Genomic DNA, 13520 nt, shown 5'->3' on the forward strand with positions numbered 1-13520 from the left:
TTAGAAGGAAAGTGCAAACCTGTCGCTCACTTTGGATTCTGATCTTTTGTTTCTTGACATTGGACCGAAATTATTGCCTGTGTATAAAACATAGACAAAGCATTATTAGGTTTTGGGAATGAATGAAAGGCCACATCTACGTTGTAATGTGTGTGGTTAACTGTAGCCCAGTTCATCAAGAAAGCATCCCTGCTGGGAGCTGGAGAGATGGCTCTGCAGTTAAGAGCACTGACTGCTCTTCCAAAGGACCTGGGTTCGAGTTCCAGCACCCATGTGGCGTTACCATGAGTTGTAACTCCAGAGCCAGGAGATCTGCCACTGTCTTCTGGCCTCCCCTGGCACAGCATGCACATGGCAATAGCCATACATGAAGACAAAGCCCCAATACACATAAATGAGACTAATAATTTCTTAAACACACCCTGCAGATTGGACAAATAGAGTGGATGTTCTGTGTGATTTCACAGAAGACTGTGAGCTGCCCAGGAGCTCCGTTTATATGGGCAATGAGTCAGAGAGGGGGGGGGGTGAAGCTCCTCCCATGGGGGTTCCTACCCAGTCCTTAGCCCCCTTAGATGTGTCAAGTGGAGCCTACTTCCTCTGGCCACACCTGTTCCTTCAGTAGCTTCTGCTTTTCTATTAATGTCTGGTACCCTTTCCCCCAGGCAGCAGTCTCAGGGCCTCTGTGTGGGATCTACTCTCAGTGATTCTTGCTTTCTGTAACCCTCCTCTGAAATGCCTGACACGTTTAACCGCGCAGCATCGGTTCTTGCTCAGATACCATGGGTGTAGAGAAAAAGCACGGAAGGAGGTCAGAAGTCTCTCGGTGGAGTGTCAGCCCTGGCTGGTGGCTGTGGGCCAGCCACTTAATGCCTCAGAGAGTCTGCAAATTCATGAGAAGTGAGTGTTGAGAGCGACACTCGAGATTTCTCCTGTAGCAGTTGCCACAAGGGTCGGAAGTACTCTGTAGTGTGGGATGCGCCATCTTGTCCAGAGACACGCCCTGTGATGTGTCTCTTGTGACACATAGCCTGCTGTACATTATAGAAGGTGATGTGTAAATTGCTGAGATATGACATGATTTAATGTAAGTACATAACATGTCTGGGTCACTGATTCAGAATTTGAGGGGATGGTCAAGAGGGAGTTCCCCTTTTCTGGCCCAAATAACAAGACAAACAAGTTGCTTCCTTTCTAAAGAATTTTTCTTCTTATATGTAACATAATATTTGCACACACTTATAGGGGACAGTGTGATGATGTGTAATGATAAAATAAGTCAAGGTAACTATTATTTACACACACACACAAACACACACACACACACACACACACTTTTATCATTCCTATATGAAGGGAAACTTTGGACTCCTCTCTTCTCATTCTTCTTACAAGCAATGGTTAATCCGGTAAATGACGGACATTCATCTGTGCTGTGGAACACTAGAGCTCAGTCTTCCCATCCGACCCTCTGTTGTACCTATTGCTTCCCGCCCTCCCTTCTCCTTCTCTAATAACCACTAGCCGTAGTTTCTACTTCCACAGAATCTGCTTTCTTAATATGCTGCCTTTTTACATTAATATTTTTTTATCTATCTAAAAAAAAAGGTCAGAATTAATTACACGTTGTGCAATGGCAGATCCCTAACCAGCTCTTTAAACAGGGTGTCCCGTAAATGAAGGCAGTCTTTGCAAGGCGGCCCGCTGCTGAGAGGCCAGCTTAATAGGATGTTATCGCCTGGAAGAAATCCACAGCCGGAGCAAAGAAGTGTCTGGAATTCCCATCTGGGATTTATTAGTGTATGTTTGCAGGTGGCGTAGGGCGGATGTTAGTTCTTAAGGAAACAAAGTTTTCAATCTGAGGATGCTGAATTTGTTGCTTTGTAAAGTGGCAGCAGCTGCCAGCATCTTCCTGGCCCTGGAAATTTCATCAGCTGAAGTGGAATGTTGCTCAGTCTGTCTTATTAATGATCCGGATGGCAATTGTGGCGGCTTGGAGAGTAGCTAGTTAGGCTGCCCCTAGTGCCGCCCAGCCGTTGCCGTCTAGAGTCTGGTGAGCATCTTCTGGGAAGGTTGCACATGCCCCCACACTCTGTTTATAAAGATGATAAAGCAAGTACGTCCACTCTGCACACACTGTAAAACAGAAGGCTTGCAGCTGGCAGAGTTGCTTTCTTCTTGGCTCCTTTTCTGACGGAATTTTTGGGAACTTGTTAGAGTTATGAGTCTGTGCTGCTTGCCAGCCTTGGTCTTCAGTGCAATGCAACTGCTCCTTTAAACTTCCCTCTCTTTGAAGATTGCAGTTTTGTGTTTTCATCGTTTCTTGTAATATGCTTTATGGGTGGAGGAAATGCAGTTTATTCTTACATGTTGTCATAAGTCAGTATCATGAAATGTTTTAATGATTGTTGTATTGGTTATATTGTTATAGGTCTGGAAAGGACCTATAACAGACATGAGGGATAACAGGCAAACAGACATGAGGGATAACCTTGCATGGGCAATAGCACAACCTAGTTGTCTGTCTCAAAAGACATCTGATATCAAGCTTATCAAGAGTAGGAGTTGCATGGAGAAGTTCACTACTGGCTTCAGCAGGAAAGGGGAGGCCTAAGTGTGGCTTTGAGAGGGGCAAAAAGAGGATGTAGCTGCAGGGAAAAAATTAGGCTGGCAGCAGCTGCCCCCACAATGTTACCGCACAGGGTGTCATGGTTCACAGTAAGGGTTCTTGTAGGTAGTTCCCGGGTAATGGAAACAAGTGTCAAACGTTTCGGAATGATCACTTTTTAACTCATTTGTGTCTGTGAGTCTGTGGGCACAAACTCACGAAATTGTCCCTGAAACACTTAATACTTTCAGGCGTTGCTATTGTTTTTATTGGGGCAGAGATGAAGACACTGACCAAGAAGAGGGTCTCACCTGCAGCCCAGCTTATCTGTGTCACTTTGAGGGATGCAGGACTGTGGCAGATAGGGACTATTGTATTGTAGCCTTGGCAGGCATTTGGGCTTTCAGCCCATGCTGCTGGGAGAAACCAGCTTTAAAAATTCTAGGCTTTGCACCTAGAGCTGATGACTTAACTCTTGGTGCGGGAGTAGAGGAGAAAGGGCCAGGAAACATTTTGACTGGCGCTTGGTTTAGAAATAAAGGGGGAAAGAGAGCAGCTAACATGAATGATAACCATCAGACTTCTGGTCACTGTTGCCTAAATGGAGAAAAGAAAATGAATGTTATGTAGAAAGAAAAATCAGGATGTTCAAAAGGGGGTCAAGGTGGGCTCTGATGGTGCCTTCAAAGGTAGATGTTTCTAGGTTCAGGGACCCTCAGCAGCCATCCAAGCAGACCAGTCCTAGGCAGTTGGAAATATGTGGCCAACTTGCTAAGTATTTATATACTAATAACTTTGTGATCCTATGAAAATAATAATACACTTAAATTGAAAGATTTGGGGGGGTATTTTCTTTTTTATTTACTAATGGCATATGTGTACCTGTGAGGTACTGTGAATATTAGCCAATGTCCAATCAGGAAACTTGTATAGTAAGTTGAGCATAAAAGTTTAAATGAAAGGTTAGCTCGGAAACACTGTAGTGGTCTCTCTCTCTCTCTCTCTCTCTCTCTCTCTCTCTCTCTCTCTCTCTCTCTCATTCTTTTAGAATAGAGGCTGAAAGAGGTGGCTCAGAGGTTAAAGCACTAGCTGCTCTCTCAGAATACCTAGGTTTGATTCCCAACCCCTACACTGATGGCCCACAACTTCCTGTACCTCCAGCTCCAGGAGATCTAACTTCCTCTTCTGGTTTCCACGGGTACCAACACACATGGTGGCATAAACTCACATGGGCACACATACACTTAACACTGAAATTCCACTTCTGATTACGTAACAAAAATAATTGTGAAGGATAGCAATTGCTACAGGTGGCAGCAACCCAAAGTTTGCTACAGAGACGATGTGGAACATCACTCAGCCTTTAAAAGGAGATTCAGACATTTCTTGACATGGGTGAAGGTGAGTGAAGAAAGCCAGTCACAAAATCACCAGTTCTGTATAGCCCACTTATAGATAAGCTGCTTAGAGTAGTCAGTCTAGAGACAGAAAGTAGCCCATTTGTTAGCTTCCAAGATTTAAAACACTCCGAAGATGTAGTATTGATAGCTGTAGGGACATGTCGATGTATTTAGATGTCACTAATGTACACATTTTCACAGTTGCAATGATAATTTTTATGACATGTGTATTTCACCGCAATGATAAACGTGGAAATAAAAGCAAATCTATTAAAAAGAATATTAACTCTGGTGGTGTCTGGCTGGCAGGAAATACAGAGCTTGCTAGTGAACAAGAAAGAACAGCTTCCCTCACTCCAGATATTGGCTCACTGGGTGGCAGCCAAGTCACTAGGGTGTTTGTTGTGTGGACAGAACTTGCTGGAAAGCCACCCGCTAAGCTGCTGAGGACTGCTGCTCGTGAGGAGTTTTCTCACTTGGGACGTTTGTCCATCACCTGAAGGGAGTGCCAGACGGAACTGCCTGAGGCCAGGTAGTGTCAATCATTCAGGTGCACAAGGGGAGCCAGCTGATGGGAGCTCCACCAGAGAACCCATAGAAAGCAAGTGCCGAGTCCCAGAAAGGAACTGCTTCCTATAAAATTTAGGAAGTGCTGTCCACTGAATAAGTACAGAATCCCATCAGCTGGGGGAGAAACCCTGGGTGAAGTTTTCTCGGAGCGGATAATGAAGAACAGGCTGGGAATGTGACGTGAGGGGGGTCTGTCATGAGTCACCTCCCAACTTCTCCAGCGTTGAGATCAGATAGGGTCCTGCGACCCTAACTTCCTGCCCTGCATTCCCATGCATAGAGGAATTGTGTTTATCACATTTCTTGAGAAAGAAATGATGTCATCACACGAAAAACAGCACAGAGTGACATTACACTGTGAACAGGCTTGGGCAAACACTCATGGACTGCACATCGCCCAAGAGATTGAATGTTGTTCTGTTCCCCTCCTCGCCCCCAATCTAGGATGCCATGGCCCCCTTGTGAGTTTATTGTAGTGCCCTGAGTGAGGCACACAGACACCCCGTGTGGCCGTCCAGAGCTTCAGCTGTCGGTCCTCAGCAGCAGCTTTAGGCCACACTACTGTAACTAATGGGAGGCTAAGGTGCTGGTTTAGTGAGGGACGCATTGGAGTCATGTGTAAAGTAAACATGGTACAGAGTTGGTATTAATTCTGGAGCCCTCACAGGAAGTTACTGAAGACTGGGGGCCTATCCCTCAATTTCTCTAAGACTTACTGAGCGAATGCTGCTTCTAGCATGTGAACGGGTTGTGATTTCTTTGGGACCAACTATAGCTGGCTTCTTTTTTGAAACATTTTGCCATGGGATGACAGACAGCTTAAAATGATTACAAAAGAAGCTTTTGAATCTTCTCAATACAAAGAAATGAAAAATGTTGACCAACATGGGTGGCCCAAGTGTCTTTTGTTATCAACATAGAATGTACTAACATATCACAGCATGCTCCATAGAGATGTGCAGTTATGTCAATATTTTACGGTCATTCTTTCTTTACTTTACATTTATTAATAGTGTGTGTACAGGTCACACGTGCATGTGTGTGGGATGTGTGTGTGTTGTATGTGTTGTGTGTACATGGAGGTCAGAGGACAATCTGAGGGAGTCAGTTCTCTCCCACCACGGGGCTCTAGGGATTGAACTAGCCAAAAGGCTTGAGTACAAGTACCGTTCACTGCTGAGCCGTCTGTTAGGCATGTCTATCAGTTTTTAAAAAAAACTACATGACCTTGAATGTTCACCCTTCATGTATGAGGGCTACCGGCGTGAAAGGTCAGGCAGAGGTGTGGAGAGCGAGTCAGGAAGGGAACAGTGAGGTCCCAGGTCTACATCACCATATGCTCCAGGATAAAATTAGGTTGGACTGTGGCCCATGTGCTACCTTCCAATTATTTGCATCTGTTTGTAACAATCACGTATCGCTGAAATCGGGGGGAAAAAAAATTAAATGGCCTGTAAGGGGACTTAGCTGAACTCGGTAGTTTACAAAAAAGTCAGTGGCAATAGATTTCAGATTGAGAAAGTTAATGATTTTTCACTTTATTCTACAGAATTAGTGGGCTTAATGTTACATTTTGTAGCGTGTGCACGACCAGGTGGGGAGTCAGAACATGTACCCCATATTCTGAGGCACAACCGGCACCTATTTCTATAGCTCCCCTTTAAGGACTGACCAAATAAACCGGTTTCAGAACCTGACCTGGTCAAGTAGAAAAACTTGTGATCCGTAGCAGAGAAGGAGCCGCTCCTCGCCCCGCAACCCTGTTGGGATATGTTCTGCTTCACTTCACATTTTACCGCCTGCTGAGCTTGTCTGTCCAGTGTCAGCCTCGGCCACTCTGCCTGGAAAGCCCACCCTATCCCGGGCTTTCTCCACCAGCCTTTTCTGTCCCTTGGACCATGACCACCTGGCACACGGCCAGAACCTCCTGGATTTTGCTCATGTCTTAAACCTGATGTAAAAATCAGATCGTGACAACTGGATGAAGGTTAAAGTGCCAAACAGACCCCAGGCTAAGAGTCTGGATTCAAATTTCCACATGCAGCGCACGACTTTGGGATTCCAGATTTTGTTCGGGGGGGGGGGGGACCTTCTCTGCTCAGTCTGAGATTCTGCTTTCGGGACTCATTCCTCAATCTATCTTGGCGTTGTTCTCCAGCCCCCCCCCCCAGGCAACATAGAGAAGAGAAGAGATTATCACTGGAGGTCCCGAGCAGAGCCCCTCTGGCTTCTGAACGCGTCGCAGTAATCAATTACAGATGTGTGCGGCCAGCCAGCGCTGGAAGGCTGCACGAGAATCTCAGATTGCATGCCGCTCCAGCCAGCCAGTGTGAAGGGCTCTCTATTAAGTTGTTGAAGAAGAAAATTCAGTTATAAATCTATGTTTGTCTCATCACAAAATTATTTCTTCAGTGTAAAGGACGTGGGGGCAGCGGTTAGAAGGGAAAGAATTTTCTCGTTGCGGCCCTTCAACTGGACTTCGGCTCACTACAAAGAGGGGCTTTCTAAGTGGGGCTGCCTTCTACGGAAAGTGTCTCTGCTAAGAGAGGCGAGGGAGGAGGTGGAGGAGAGAGGCTGCTGCTGACGTGTCTAGGGGTCACGTCAAACGGGGGGCTAGAGGGTTGACAGCTCACGCTGCGTGCAGACGTAGCTCCTGTGACTGTTGTGTCTGACGGTTGTTCACCTGGGTTGTGGCTGTTGATCGCCTGAGTTGAGGAGGGCCAGCATGCCTCAGTCAGTGTGACTCCTTGCTGCCCTGACTCAGTGAATTCCTTCCCATCAATCTGTTGAATCTTTTCTGTGACCTCCCCTGAGGCTTTCCCATTTGACCCCATTAACCTGGGCAGAGGAAGAATTACAGCCTTCTTGCGTTCACTCTCTGTAGCTCATCAATCTGGGTCAGCATGTAGGGTTCCAAGCAGACATAACTGAACAGTCCAAACCAGTCTGGCATCATTCATGAAAATACGGGGACATGAGACAAGGGGTGTGCTGTAGTTTGCACACCTGGCCAGCTTCTTGGCTCATTTCATCACTGATAATAAGTAGCATTACCCCCATTTTACAGATGTGCAAATAGAGGCCTAACAACTTGCCTGTTTGTAGAGGAAATTTTTTAAAAAGAGCAACTAGAGGAGAACCCTTTCAATCCAAGCAAGGCTCTGCCGGCATGGGCTCTGCTATGCTCTCCATAAGAAGGCTAAGAAACCCAAATTGAGTCTGAAGTTTTTTGGGTCCCCCCCCCCCACTTAATTCTGATTTTGCTTCATATCCAAGGAAGCTTAGTTGGGGTCCCAACTGAATTTTTAATTAAAAAAAAAGGCTCAACACATTTATGGTCTCATGTAGCTGAATAAATAGAGGCTATTAAATGTATAGCTTACTTAAAGCACTAAATGTCAAGACTGGAATGGCTTTAATTTGGAGTGGTGATCTCAGCATGCGAACAAGGATTAGAGCCCTCTGTGCTGGAACCGCAGCCAGATGTAAACTCTTTGGTGACCTTCCAGTGTCTTTGAGGCATCCCTCCTCTGTGCAGGGAGGACTGATGCAGGAGGCAGGAAGGAAGCTCAGCCACATCCACTCTGTTCTGGAGGCCATTGCTCCTCAGGTCAGTGACTTGAAAAGTCATAGAACCTCTTTTCTTCCAACTTTTTGTTTGTCTCTTTTCCTTGATCTCTCTAAGGAAAATTTTCATTTTCTCCTTAAGGGCCTCTATCATCTTCATAAAGTTATTTTTAAGGTCGTTTGCTTCTGCTTCTTCTGTGTTGGGATGTTCAGGTCTTGCTGTTGTAGGACCACGAGGTTCTGGTGGTGCCGTATTCCTCTTTTATGTTGTTGAATGCACCATTGCACTGCTATCTACCCGTCTCTTCCTCCAGTCAGTGTCTGTGCCTCTGGGGGCTGCTGATGCTGTAGTGGCTGGGTTTGGGGAGGGCAGAGTGGGACTTGTAGATTACAGGGCCCAAAGGAAGATGGGGGTGGAGCAGCCTGCCCTCAGAAGCCTTGCCTGCTGACTGGCTAGTGGGGCTGGGATGGGTGGGGGAGGCAGAACCGCCTTTCTTTAGTTACATATAGTGAACTCAAGGGGTGACTTAGTAAATACAGCTATAGTCACGGTGTCCCTCTGCTAGTTTCTCGTTAAATGAAGATCCTCCAATCTCCAAGCCGAGGACAGATTCGGACATTTGATATCTCAGTAGATAGGGTCTCTGTTCATGTTTAGCAGTGAAGTTTCAAAAATTCAATCTTCAGCCATCATCGACCCCACTAAGATTAAACCAAATTCCAGAGAAGTAGATTGAGGCAAAATAGGAAGACAGGGAAATTTTAAAGAACGTGGAAAGAGAAAGGAGCCCCTCAGCTTGGAGTGTAGTTGCATTCTCTCACTAACCCAGGGTCAAGAGTTTTGACATAAGTAACAAAACTTGCAATGAAGAATACCTACGTAGAATTCCTTTTTATACTCTTCAAGCAAAATGGTCACATGGCAATGAGTCATGTGACCTGTGTGTTTAGTCTTCCTCCTTTCCAGCCTGCACTATCCTCTGCACCTCAGAAACCACCCTTTGACCTCGTCACGTTCACCCCTCCCACACCACAGAGGAAAAAAAAAACCAGGAGAGAAAAGTTTCCTAGAAACCCCTTGAAGAATGTCACTTCAGAGCCACCAAGTCATACCTGCAGTCTCTTGTAGAACACAGTGGTGCCAGTCTCTGGAGAAGCCAGACCTATTTCTTGGGTATATAGTACCCTTTTCTTAAGCACCTCTCGGAGACACACCTAAAGTTAATACCCAGACTGAACTCCCGTGAAAGCTCTATTTAATAAACTCCAACACTGTTTCCAAAAAGAAAACATAAAAAGAATTATTGATAAGTATTCTAGGAAAAGGATCATGGACTCACACATCCTTCAGTATTTTCCAACCTGGTCTCTGTGTTTGTGTGTGCGCACGCGCACGCATGCGTGCACGTGCTTGCGTGCGGGTGCGCACGGGCTTTGTGATTATCTACGCAAAGCTTTGTAGCACGGATGATTTCTTAGGAGAGAAACAGAAACAAACAATGGAATCCTAGGAAACAAGTGCGCACCAGATGCATAGCTGTCTGCCTGCCAGCGCGCACCTCAGCGTCAGCGCTTCTCACTCCCTCAGAACCCTTTGCTCACACCCAGAATATTGATGGTTATGTAAGATTTGCTGGCACTGTCATTGGAAGTCTGAATGGAATTTACCCATAACCACACACTCCCAGAGTCTGGTGACAGTACTCCTTTCTCTTCCCGCCGCCTCGCTCTTTCTTAGTTGCCTCTGCTGGCTCGGGCGCTTCTGTTCCACTTCATGCTCAGACCCCTAACCTAGCCCCTCTGCTCATCAACATACAAGGCCACAGGAAGCATGAGCTGCTCCTGCTTGGAAGGTACATAAATGGCCTCTACTGTTAAACGAGTCCCCTTTCTGCACTGAGAGCAAGGATATGGGGCAGGGAGGGCTCCGGAGAGATGACCAGTGAGGCCTTCCCATGGTTTGGAGGCTTGAGTTGAGTGGTGTCTTGGATGGAAGGTCCTCAGCCCCAACCAAAAGGGACCAAGAACCAAAAGCCTTTTCCACACTCCAGGACAGTGTAAAGGTCCATTTTGTAAAGAGATCTTGGGAGGTTTTTTGTTGTTGTTTTCTTTTCTTTTTTGGTTTTTCGAAACAGGGTTTCTCTGTAGCTTTGGTGCCTGTACTGGAACTAGCTCTTATAAACCAGGCTGGGCTCAAACTCACAGAGATCTGCCTGCCTCTGTCTCCTGAGTGCTGGGATTAAAGGTATATGCCGCCTCTGCCCAGTGATTTTGGGAGTCTTTGACAACAGCAAAGTTGAGGACAGCCTCAGAGTCGAACAGAAGAAAGTCACTTTGAATACTCTGTAAATAGCCATTTTGTGACCTACAGCTTCATATGTTCAGATTCAGCACCGTGACACCAGGGCAGAGGTAAAAATAGTCACATTGATGGCCTGATCCGAGCTGCTTCTGAGCCAGCAGTTGCCAGGACAGGAGTGGCTGACAGAGGTACCTGGTCTTCACTGCCGATGACCAGACCCTCCTTGAGTCTGCTGGGGTGTATGATAGCAGGACACCCCTGAGTAGCCATGCCGGCTCTTCCCACTTCGCTGGCCCCTGAGCTGAGGACCCTGCAATCTACTTATTCTTCAGAGGCGCCTGGCTCTCTGACAGCCAAAGGGCCTAAAGCCCAGGCTGCAGCCAGCTCCTCTTTTCTTTTAAAACCAGCTTCACTCGAGTGCCTTCGAAAAGAGCCTATCCCGTTGCCCGAGATTCAGTTGACCTTACTACAACTTAGTTAAGTTGGGTTGGCTTTAGTAAGTTTTTCACAAACCCAAAAGTACCTTGGGAGGAATTCATTTACTCTGTGGTCCAGAATTATCAAAATTATAAAAGGAAGTTCCAGCTCAGGGAGACCCATTTATATGTGACTTGTGTAAATATTGTAATGTTCTAATCAATGGATAAATAATCAGAACTGTTTCAGGGTTTCAAATCCTCCCTCGCGGACCTAGATGGGAAAGTTCCGTTATTGCAGAGGTGTCGAAATGCAACATTGTATTTAAGTATGCCTTTTTCTAGATCTGAAATGTTGCCAGTTTAGTTGCTATTTTATAGTAAGTGATCTACAAAGGGTGGTCAATGTGAATTCTGAGCTTATTGCTCAAGGAAGGATGCTGGGCTGTTTCTCAAGCATACAGGAATTAATAGGGGGCTGGGGATGTAGCTCAGCTGGTAAAGAGCTTGCCTGGAATGCATGTAGCCCTGGGTTCGATCTCCAGACCCACATAGACGAGACATGGTGGTGCAAGCCTACCTTCCCAGCACACTGGGCGTGAGAGCAGGAGAATCAGAAATTCAAGGTCATACTTGGTCATTTAACAAATCTCAGACCAACCTGGGAATCCATGAACCCCCGTCTCCAAAAGACAACAATGAATAGTCAGAGAGGCAGTAGCAGATCCCTGTGATGTCCTGGAGTATTAGCCACTATGACTAGCCCAACCCACTTTGAATAAAATTCTAGCAAAATCAGCACTACCAATTATTCACTTGGAAGTAGCATGAGGAGATGAGAGCCCTGGAGGTCCAGCTGTCCATTGCCATGATTTTGCAAGTTGGAGGCGTGAAGCAGAATAGTTTGCCCTGGGCAGACGGCTCTAAGGTTATGGTGTGCTTATCATCAACAGTCTTTTTAGGTAAGCCGGACATCCTTTGTTCCTGAATTTGATCTGGGGACATTCTTCCCCAAGGTGACCGCTGGACTGTATTTGAATAAAAAAAAAAGTTTCTCTGGAGGTTTCCTGAGGATCCTGGTGACTGTTCAAAGATCAGCAGGGCTGTTAACAGGACACTAAGTTGATTACGGGGCTGCTGTGGCGGCATTCAAACTGTTCATTCAGCACTTGTTCTCCTTGGCTAACCTGGGCTGGGCTGAAGGCCGTTTTGCGAACCCGTGTAAAAAACAAGCAGGGTATTAAGGATTTCTGCTCAACAGACCTTAGGAGGTTTGCATGTCCTTGGGTTTGTAAATGACATTTAATAAATATTACATAAAGGGGCACTTCCTGAAGGAAGTGAGAAAGTCATTGTGTTTGGGGCAGATGAATGTGGAAGCTGGGCAGTCCTCATTTGCGTAATCATCACCCCATCTTGGGAAAGGTGCTGCTTCACCCCAGCTAGAGATTGACAAGCGTTATCTCATTTGTGTAGCACACAGCCATGACGAGGTTCCTCAGAGCCCCCGGTGGACATCCGTGGACATCTGGCCTGTGGAGGCGGAAAGCAAGGCCAGATGCTGTAGGGTAGGGAAGGCCCGAGGGATTTCCTCAGAAGGATGGGCAAGGCCGTGTGTAACTGGCAAGGGAGCGTTTTTTTTTTTTTTTTTTCCATTCAGAACCATCTCCATCTTTATCTCAGCCTGTGTCTGCCATGAACCTAAGATTAAGGAGCATAGGCTGACCAGCACTAGGATGTGGGGCAAAGGGGACCATGGTAACCTTGATTTTCAGAAGGGTGCAGCCCGTTACTCTTTTCAAAGCATGTACAGTTTCTGTAGGCTTCCACAGCACTGATATTTTCCAGATGTTTCTTTCTTCCCTCTGGCTATTATGTCTTGGTTCACCTTGCCCTTTCAATAAAATTGATATAAAATTCTGAAAGGGTCTTAGGCACGTTAGAATCAATCACCCGTCAATAGGAACTGATTTAATATCAGACCTTATATTACTATTTATAATGTCCCCTTGCCTGTGAATAGAATTGGTATTGTTGAAACTTAATGTTGAAGTAAAAGGCAAGAATATCCTTTACAAAAATTTATTGTCATAAGGCGCAATAGTTAATGATAACCCGTGTGTAGCACTTATTCTATCAAATTGCTTTGTTTATAGTACTGGCTGCAATACCAGACACATCTGTGAATTACATACTACTTTTATCTTCATTTTATAGATGAGCAAATAGATACTTGAGAGGTTTATTATTTTATTATTATTTTGCTTAAGGCCGTATAAATAATAAATAGCAGAGCTCAATCTAAACCCAGATTTGAGAAACCTAGGCAGTTTACATAGTTCTTTCATTAAATTGACCATAGAGCCTGCCCCCTCCATATAAAAATAGATATAAGGAAAAGGAAGGCAGCTGGAAAAGACATTTCTTAAAGAATGTATCTCTCCACATAATCTCCAGTTGGGTGTTTCCTTCCTTTGGATGGTTTTCCTTTCCCTCACCCTAGGATTGGTGCTAAAACAAGGGTTGGTAAAATATATAACCTCCGAAGACAGATAGAGTGGTGGAAGCTGTCCTACCCACTTCTCTGAAGGGCAAACCGGGGCCACCCCAGGGCTAAGAGGACTTCCTCTGAGTCTGTAGTAAGGACCAGGTGGGGA

The 13520-nt window shown here is 45.7% G+C and overlaps 1 protein-coding gene across 1 annotated transcript in view; it reads left to right on the forward strand.

Annotated features, from left to right (window-relative positions):
* The window catches only part of Tnfaip8 (TNF alpha induced protein 8), a 119020-nt gene that overhangs the window by 63554 nt on the left and 41946 nt on the right, over window positions 1-13520 (forward strand). The gene's annotated exons all lie outside the window — the stretch shown is intronic.

Source organism: Microtus ochrogaster, chromosome 18 (genome assembly GCF_000317375.1).
Source record: "Microtus ochrogaster isolate Prairie Vole_2 chromosome 18, MicOch1.0, whole genome shotgun sequence".
In the NCBI taxonomy this organism is placed as follows: domain Eukaryota; kingdom Metazoa; phylum Chordata; class Mammalia; order Rodentia; family Cricetidae; genus Microtus; species Microtus ochrogaster.